Source organism: Microtus ochrogaster, unplaced genomic scaffold (assembly GCF_000317375.1).
Source record: "Microtus ochrogaster isolate Prairie Vole_2 unplaced genomic scaffold, MicOch1.0 UNK51, whole genome shotgun sequence".
Classification (NCBI taxonomy): Eukaryota; Metazoa; Chordata; class Mammalia; order Rodentia; family Cricetidae; genus Microtus; species Microtus ochrogaster.
This window is the reverse complement of record NW_004949149.1, coordinates 1,933,569-1,942,179: the sequence shown is the minus strand read 5'-3', so window position 1 is coordinate 1,942,179 and position 8,611 is coordinate 1,933,569. Positions and strand designations below refer to the sequence as shown.

Here is an 8,611-nt window from a genome sequence, read left to right as displayed (position 1 = left end):
CCACAGTCGTGTACGGAAGCTCCACCGCCTTCTGACATAGCACCCCAGCTGGGACCAAATTCAAACACACGAGTCTAGGGGTTTCACATGGAAACCACAGTCGTGGTAGAAGGGAGATTTTAGTGGCCTGCTGAATTTTGGATATCTGGAGACAATCCCGTCACTGTGTTTAGAGAAGTGTAAGAACAGCAGCGGCTACAAAAGTGCAGTAGGAGCTGTGTGCGGAAGCCAGAGGACCGCTGGTTTCATAGGAGAAAAGCTTTTCATGTCCTGTCAATCCAAAGGAATGTATCACACAACGTTGGGACACCCCAGGACACCTGAGCAATCCTGACAGGTGAGACTGAGGCACGTGGGTGCGTTTGAAGACTGGTCCTAATGCAGAGGCTTTCTCAGACAGCGTGTCCTTTAGTCTGTAGCTTAGGAGCTCAAGTAAAACAGGCTCACCAGAGAAAACATGGGAGCTGTAAAAGTTAGCATGCATTGCGAAGAGCCAGAGGAATGTGGTAGAGATAACTGCTGAGGAGGGTCAGGAAAGAAAACTAATGTCATGGCATCCCCTGCTGTAGGGCTCTTAGATTATCCAATAGAGTTATTTTGCTAGAGGATTTAACTCTATGATTAGGATCCTGGAAGATGGTCCAGATTCACCACCAGGATGGTGTCTACAAGCAAGGTAAAATTAGTAACCCGTTTGTGCAGGCTTTCTAGGTCGGTGGCAAAGGGAAGGGAACGTTGACAGGGCTGGCAAGATGGTATGCTGGGTAAAGATGCCACCAAGACTGATGCCCTGAATTCAGCCCCTGGGACCCACAAACGGTGGAAGGAGAGAACTGACTTCTGCAAGCTGTCTTCAGACCGCCAAATGCGTGTGTGGCATGTGCTCCTTCCCCTGCATACAAACTAAAAGGTAATTAAAATATTTAGACAGTTTAGTGTAGTGAGTATGATGGAGTTGATGAGTTATTCCGCTAAAGTATCCCCCAAGTAATCATGTTCCATGAGAAGGTTCATTGGACATCATTCAACAAAACCAGAGACGTGTACAACATTTAGGAAGCTCTTTGTAGGCCAGTTTGTCTACTAGGGAGATGTAGGGCTCAGTGTCCCCATGATGAGTTAAGCAGAACGGTGTCTTAAGTGGTGTGCCCAGTTGCCAAAAGTCAGGTTATAGTATAATGACCGTCAAGGTGAGAATAACCAAGGAGACATACCTGCAGGGCTATGAAGGTTAGCACACAGTAGTTGAGTGGCCAGACAGATGGGCAAGTCAAGAAGACCACGTGTATCAATTGACAAATGATAGGAAGGCTGGGAGTTGGGCCTCATGTGTGAGTCATCTCATGAACCAGAGCAAATCTGCAGTTGCTTCTTGTCAAGTGTTTGGTCATGGTAATGATGATAAATAACCCACCACCCTAATAAAGTCCCTGAGGGTCTATATTTACATCAGTTTTCTAGTAACGTTACCAATGAAGACAAGAGGATATGAAACCCTTTCGAGGCTTGGTATCTGTTAGACATAATAGTCTATGTCGACATCGAAAACTGCCCGTTTCCATGAGTGAAGGAGATTTTGAGACAGGGTTTCCCTATATCTTTGGAGCCTGTACTGGAACTAGCTCTTGTAGACCAGGCTGGCCTCAAACTCACAGAGGTCTGCCTGCCTCTGCCTCCCGAATGCTGGGATTAAAGGGTGCGCTACCACTGCCTGGCTTAAATTTAGAATGCTTTTACTGGATTTGTAGAAGGCTGAATAGAACCCCTAAAACTCACTACTGATTTCAGCCTGCTATGGTACAACTAACATCATTGACTTTCACCAGCAACTGCTGTGTTACTGCATGCAGATGTGCAGCCATTTGGTTGTTGTACTGGATTTTATCTTTGATGTGTATATATGTGGTGTATGCATGCACACACATGTATGTGTTTGTACTTTTTTTCTTCATGTGTGTGTGGAGCCCAGAAGTTAACTCTGAACATTGTTCCTTTTTGCTTTCCACCTTACTTTTGTGAGACAAGGCCTCATAGTGAAGCTAGAGCTGGCCACTTTGGCTTGACTGGCCTGCCAGCGAGTTCTGGGGATCTGCAGGTTTGCAGCCTTCAGCACTGGGTTAGGGTGTGTAGAACCAGGCCCAGCTCTTTTGTGTGTGTTGGAGACTCAAAATCAGGGCCTCCTATTTGCGCAGTAAGTAGGTTGCCTGCTGAGCCTCTAGCTTTGTGGACATCACTGAGAGCACTTTGCCCTCTCTGTCTCTGTCTGTCTGTCTATCTCGGTGTGTGTGTGTGTGTTTTACTTTACACAGTGTGATACAGCTCAGTTGCTTTTATGAGCCTTCACTGTCTTCTGGAATTATTGCTGTTTTTTTTTATTTTGAATTGCAAGGTAAAATGTATTTAGTGTTCAAGCTGATAAACTTTGACAAACTCACAAAGCCACCTTGACAGTCACTTTCAGAACTTTTTTCCTTTCCTCTCGTTTTATGCTTACTACAAATAAAACTGCTGCGGACATCTGTGCCTCCCGCCCTCCGGAGTGGGAGGACCGGGTGGTGTAAGGCAACCATCATGCCACAGTTCAAAGCCAGGTCAGTCATTTTACATTTCAAGGCCTTCTTGCTTTGCTCCTCAACATCTGTGTAATGCGTGCACACACAGACACACAGACACACACACACACACACACACACGTCCACTAATGTTGTATTCTAGCTAATTAAGCCTTTGATGATTATAAAGTCTTTCATCTTAGTAATATTCTTTGCCTTGAAGTTTATCTTCTCTGCTATTATGGCCAGTCCGATTTTCTATTAGTTTGAGCTAATAGAAACTAGATTAGTTTTAATGTTTATTGTCTTTTGAAAACCTTTTACTGTTTCTTTTCGGTGCTCAGTGGTCAGGATTGAACCAGGACCTCATGCACATCCACTTAACTCCATCCCCAGCCCTCATCTTTGACTTAACCTGTTGTATGTACATATTTAAAGAGAGCTTCTTGTATGCAGTACGATAGTTGGATGTTAAATTTTTTAACATTTATTTTTATGGGGTATTTGTGTGTCTGTGTGTTTGCTTGTAAGTAGGCACACATTTATGAGGGTGCCTTCAGAGGCCAGGAGAAGCGTTAGATCCCCTAGAGCTCAACTACAGGTAGTTGTGAGTTGTGCGATACGAATGCCAGGAACCAAACTCTGGTCCTCTGTTAAACACCCCGAGTATTTTTACCCACTGAACCGTATCTCCTACCCTGGTCATTATATTGTTATTTGGTGGGAAAAAAAATCTATTTTTTGTTTAGGGCATTTAAGTCACTTTTAGTATAATCATCATGTAGTTGGATTTATAGTGGCTCTAGTTTTCAGTTTATCGCATCTCTCCTGTGTTTCCCTGTGCTCTTTTTCTGATGAATTAGATCAAAACAATTTTTGTACTTCGGTCTTCTCTCCTTTACTAGCATAGCTGTGGTGGGCTGTTCGGCCTCACTGTCGCTTGCAGCCCTTGGAGGCTTTATCACCTGCTGCACAGTGGGAGACTTACGCTGAATTCTCTTCCCAGCCTATCCCTCCTGATCTGTGTATCGACATCGTACCTCTTATTTTACACATGGAGGTCCTAGCTGGACATGTCTACCCATGATCCTCTTCTCCCTCCCACCTCAAGGTGTCATCTGGGTTCCATGTGATCCACCCTTGCTGGACTCTGGCCGCGGGGTTTATTTAGGTTGGGGTAACTACATGATTCAGCTTATTTATTGCTCAGCTCTTAGGGACTGGTGTCTCCTTTATTATTTACCATCTTAAAAGCTGTTGCTTCATCTCCTTTGTCCTGTTGTCGTCCTTGCCACTGGAGAGTAAATCTTGTCACTGCTGCTCTGTTCCATCATGGATAGCACAACCCAGATGCGTTTAATACAGATTAATTTTATTTTTGAAGAAATACAGTCTTTAATGAAGACTATTTCCCTTTGGTATAAGACATTCAAACGAAAAAATAGGCAATGGTCAAGATAGAAAGCCAGCCTCCACCCCCTTGTCTACAAGGCCTTTACTAGTTGAGCTTGCAAGGTTTCTGCCTTGGCTGCATCGGCCTGCAGGCGGAAGGTGGAAGCTAGGATCTGAGGTAAACTTTAGCATCATGGCCCCACAACCCTGTATAACCAAACTAATGCTCAGGTCTCTTAAGGAAGAAGAAGAAAACAAGAATCCTGGCCTAGTTCCTTTCCTAGTGCCAGAGAGTGTAAACTCCCAACAGTTGTAAAAATAGATTTAAAAAGGTCAACAAGGTGATGTCTAAATGTAATCGGTTATCAAATTTTGTGCTCAAAAGTAAGCAATGGTAAACAAAATCAGGAAAATAAAGTTGCAGCCCTGAACTGTATGCATGTAAAAAAGAAGCAAAAAAATATGTTTCCAGACCTACAGTCGGTATTGGGGATGGCCTACTGCTACAATCTCTGTGTCTCCAAAACCCACCTCAGGGTCAACTGTACACAAAGTGAGGCCCAAACCATCACACACACCCATCCAAAGGAGGGAGAGTGGATGGGGTTGCAGGAAGGAGGGCTAGGCTCTGACTGAGCTATAACACACATGCAGGCATGGAAGGGGCAGGCTTAAGAAATGTGTGGACCTCTTAAAGGAAGAGATCAAGGCCAGGAGGCCCTGAGCAAGGTAGGGTTCAATCCTGTGCCTCCCCCCTCCACCACTGGGAGGGAGCTCTGGGGGGGGGGCAATTTGTCTTACTGTCTCTGGTTTTTGGAATCAGGGTCTCTCTGCATAGCCCTGGCTGTCCTGGAGCTCACTAAGTTGAAGAGCAGACCAGACTGACCTCACAATCCTCTTACCTCTGCCTCCTGAGTGCTGTGATCAAAGGCCTGTGCCACCAGAGCCCAAGAGATTGGGGCAATCTTTTTGAGGGCTGTGCAACCACAATGCAGAGGAGAATGGGGCTGCCACTTCTTCCCCATTCTTCCCAAACACGGGAAGGGGTGCTGAGCCTGGCAGTGTTCCGGAAGCCAAGGTGTCAGTAACCCCTGTTCACAGTGATGGGCTGGAGAACTCTGCCTAAAGTGTCTGCAGACCTAGGAGATGGTCAAAGGTGCAAAGTTGTAAAGGAAAGCATAGGAATAGGATGTGTTAGGAGGGATCTGGAGTACCCTGAAGACCAGAGTAAACCAGAGATATGGTTATTTCCCTTCCCCCAGAGGGGGATTGCTCCACAGGGACTACCGCTATAGGGTGTTTTCCATCCTAAGAACTCCCCCTTGGAGGGGAAGGACATGAGGTTGACTCGGGCAAGGAATCACTCTGTACATTAATACTTTGGTGAGGTTTATGCAGAGGCAGGATACTATCACAGGCTCCTAACTAAAACCGTCTCTCTCAGGTAGGCACAAAACCTAGTGTCCACACTGCTCCTAGCTCCTACCCAAGGCCAGAGCCACCAAACGGATGTCCTATGAGTTAGAGAAGCCTGTGGAAGGGGATAAGGGGCGCGCCCTCCAGGGAAGGCTGGGAAAGAGCACCCTTTCCAATCCACAGGTTGTTGGAGCCACGGTTCACTGCCTGTAGAGCGGATGGCCAAGCGACTGTCCATGTGGTAGCTGATGAGGTGACTGGCACTCTCAAAGTGCGATCCTTTGTCCACACCGCACCTTCAGGGTCCACTAGAGCTGCCCATTCTGCAGGCCAGTGAGCCTGTACCGGCCAGGTGCGGCTGCGCGCTCACACCAGGAAGTCCCTGCGGAGCTGCAGCTGTGCTCCTGCCTCCCACCGGCTCTGCTTCCAGTGGGACCAGGACTGCCCTTGGAGCTGCTCAGCCATGGGAATGGAATCTTCAAAGGGCTTCACGTCAGAAGACTCAGGGTGCACTGCCTTTAACAGAAGGATGGGGATGGACTTGTCTAGATTCGGGATGTTGACGTAGGAGGGAATTGTCTGCTAGGGCGGGGTGGTGGAGGTGATGTTTATGGACTTAAGGGTCTCCTGCAGCACACTGCCCTATAGACAGTGTAGTCCCCAAGTGGGTAGTCACTGACCATCTGGGTAGTCAGCAGAGTGGGCTGAGCAGCCCCTGCCCGAAGCCTCATGTCTACCATCCACCATGAGGGGCTTCATTCCCTAAGATGTCATCGTCATCGTAACACTGATGGTCAGGTGGCTCTCCCTCCTCATCCCACGCTGAACCAGCAAAGTCAGCCATGCTGTTATGGGGCCTGACCAGCTTGGCTGGATTCCTGAGATATTGTTTGAAGCACAACTCTGACGTGCTTATGCCACCCCGAGTAAGCCCTTAGGACACTTCAGGACATGACAGGCTCTCTGATTCACAGTCTTTGACAGCATAGGTGACATGCTCAGCTGTGCCAGCGCGAGGGAGATGGATTGCATGTGATGGCTGGCAATGATCTGTTTGCTGTCTGCTGCCATGAGGTCCAGGCTGCCAGAGGGCACAGTGGGAGCCCATTCCGCAAACTTGAGGTTACTCCTCCCCAGGATAGAGCTGGCCTGGTGACTACCTGGCTTTCGACTCTTTGCCCCTTTGGAACCCAGCACAGCTTCACCCATTAAACCGATGGCCTCCCTAGTGACCTGTGACTGGGTACTGAAGTCAAGGGCTCACGTTAGTAAGAGTACCACTTCATGACCCATGTACCTAACCTAGTAGGAAACCCCAGGTCCATGTCTTTGTCTTTGGTATGCAGCCAGCTTCATGTAGGCTTATTAGCAAAACTCCCCAGTCTGGTCAACTTCCCTCCCCCCACCAGCTGGCCCTCTTCCACCTGAGTCCTCTGCCTGTCACCTGTACTCAGCTTGTTCATGTCCATGGTTGCATGGTGAGTCCACACCTCACCATGGGACAATCTGTTTCTAGATCACGCCAACTGTCAGCTTAGGTCCTTGCCCCAACTTTGTTTCTCCCTAGCCTGGGCCTCCCAGACAAACTTTATTACAGTTCCACCTGTAGTGGATATCGCGACCCAGATACATTCCAATGCAAACCATTTTTTTTTTTAAAAAACTTGGCATATCGTTTCTTCATACCTCTATAAAGTCTGTGTACTGTATCGAGTCTACCAAATAAAAGATGTGTGGCTAAATTCAGTTTGTAAAACAGCGTAGCCCTATTTCTAAATCAATAAATTTAGTTGCAGTAATATTTTTTCCTTTAAAAGTGCCATTAGTGCCAACTGTGGTGGCTGTGCAGTTTAGTTTTTGCCCACTTGACACAGACTTAGAGACACGTGAGAGGGGCCTTCATTGAGGAATTGCCTCCGTAAGATTGGCCTGTGGGCTTTGTCTTGGTTGATGTGGGAGGGCCTAGCACACTGCGAGGGATGCCACCCCAGCCAGGTGGTCCTGGACGGTAGAACAGTGGAGCAAGCCAGTAAGCAGCATTCCTTTGTGCCCCCTACTTCATTCCTGCCTCTGGGTTCCTGCTCGAGCCCCTGCTCTGATGTCCTGTGATAATGGACGATAACAAGGTATCATCGTGAGCCAGAGAAAAACCCTTTTCTCTCTAAGTTGCTTTTGGCCAGTGTTTCATCATAGCAACAGAGAAGCAAGCTTCAACAGTGGGATATATCTGTAATCCCAACACTGCTGGTGTGTGTATGCATGTGTGTGCATGTGTGTGCGCGTGTGCATGTGTGTGTGTGTACATGCATGCATGTGTGTAGATCAAGATTGTAAAGCCAGTTTTGTCTATATAGCTAGTTTGAGCTAGCCAGGATGTCATGAGTCTCTGTCACAAAAAGACCTACTTCCCTTCAAAATTCTGCTAATGATTTTCCATCAGCAAACAGAAAAATTGTTACCATGGCATTGTTGGTGAGTATTTACCAACATTTACATTAAAATATATTGATTGATTTTCAATTTGCCTTTTTCCCTGGTCTGGACTGTCATACAACTTGCAGTCTTCCTGTCTCCACTCTGTGATCTGCTTGGAAATACGGATTACAGTTCTGTATCCAAATCCCCAGCTTTTATAAAAATTTTAATGTGAAGTGTATCTTGGACTTTATGGAAGAGACTGTGGTGATCTTTGACACACATACACCTTATGTATATATATTTAAAGTTTTAGAAATTCCTTTTTCATACACAGAGATTAATTTATGAAAATCTTGTTTTAAGACTTTATTATTATTACTGTTTTTGAAGTTATGTATCAGGGGTGCCATGTACATGTGAGGGAGGATGCTTGCGGAGCCAGAAGCATCAGGTCCCCTGCTCCTCCGAGCTGGAGCTACGGCAGTTGTGAGCCACTTGCTATGAGTGCTGGGGACAGAATTCACCCTCAGTCCCACAGCTGTGTTCAGCACAGCAATGTGCGGCTTTGACAGATCCCTCGGGGAGCATTTTGTTCTACTATCTGTGTCCTAAAATAGGTGTGCCTCTTGTTTCCCCATGGCTACCTGAGAGGAAATTCCAGTTGGGAGGAAACGTCAAATGAGGGACTGTCTCCGGCAGAGTATCTTATAGTCATGTCTGTGTGGGTGTTTTCTTTTCTTTTTTTTTTTTTTTTTGGTTTTCGAGACAGGGTTTCTCTGTAGCTTTGGAGCCTGTCCTGGAACTCCCTTGGTAGACCAGGCTGGCCTCGAACT

At 46.8% G+C, this 8,611-nt stretch overlaps 1 pseudogene; it reads right to left on the bottom strand.

Moving 5' to 3' along the window:
• Window positions 1-5,355: 5,355 nt before the first annotated feature.
• On the bottom strand, window positions 5,356-6,823 carry LOC113455500 (annotated as a pseudogene).
• Between the last annotated feature and the right edge of the window lie 1,788 nt (window positions 6,824-8,611).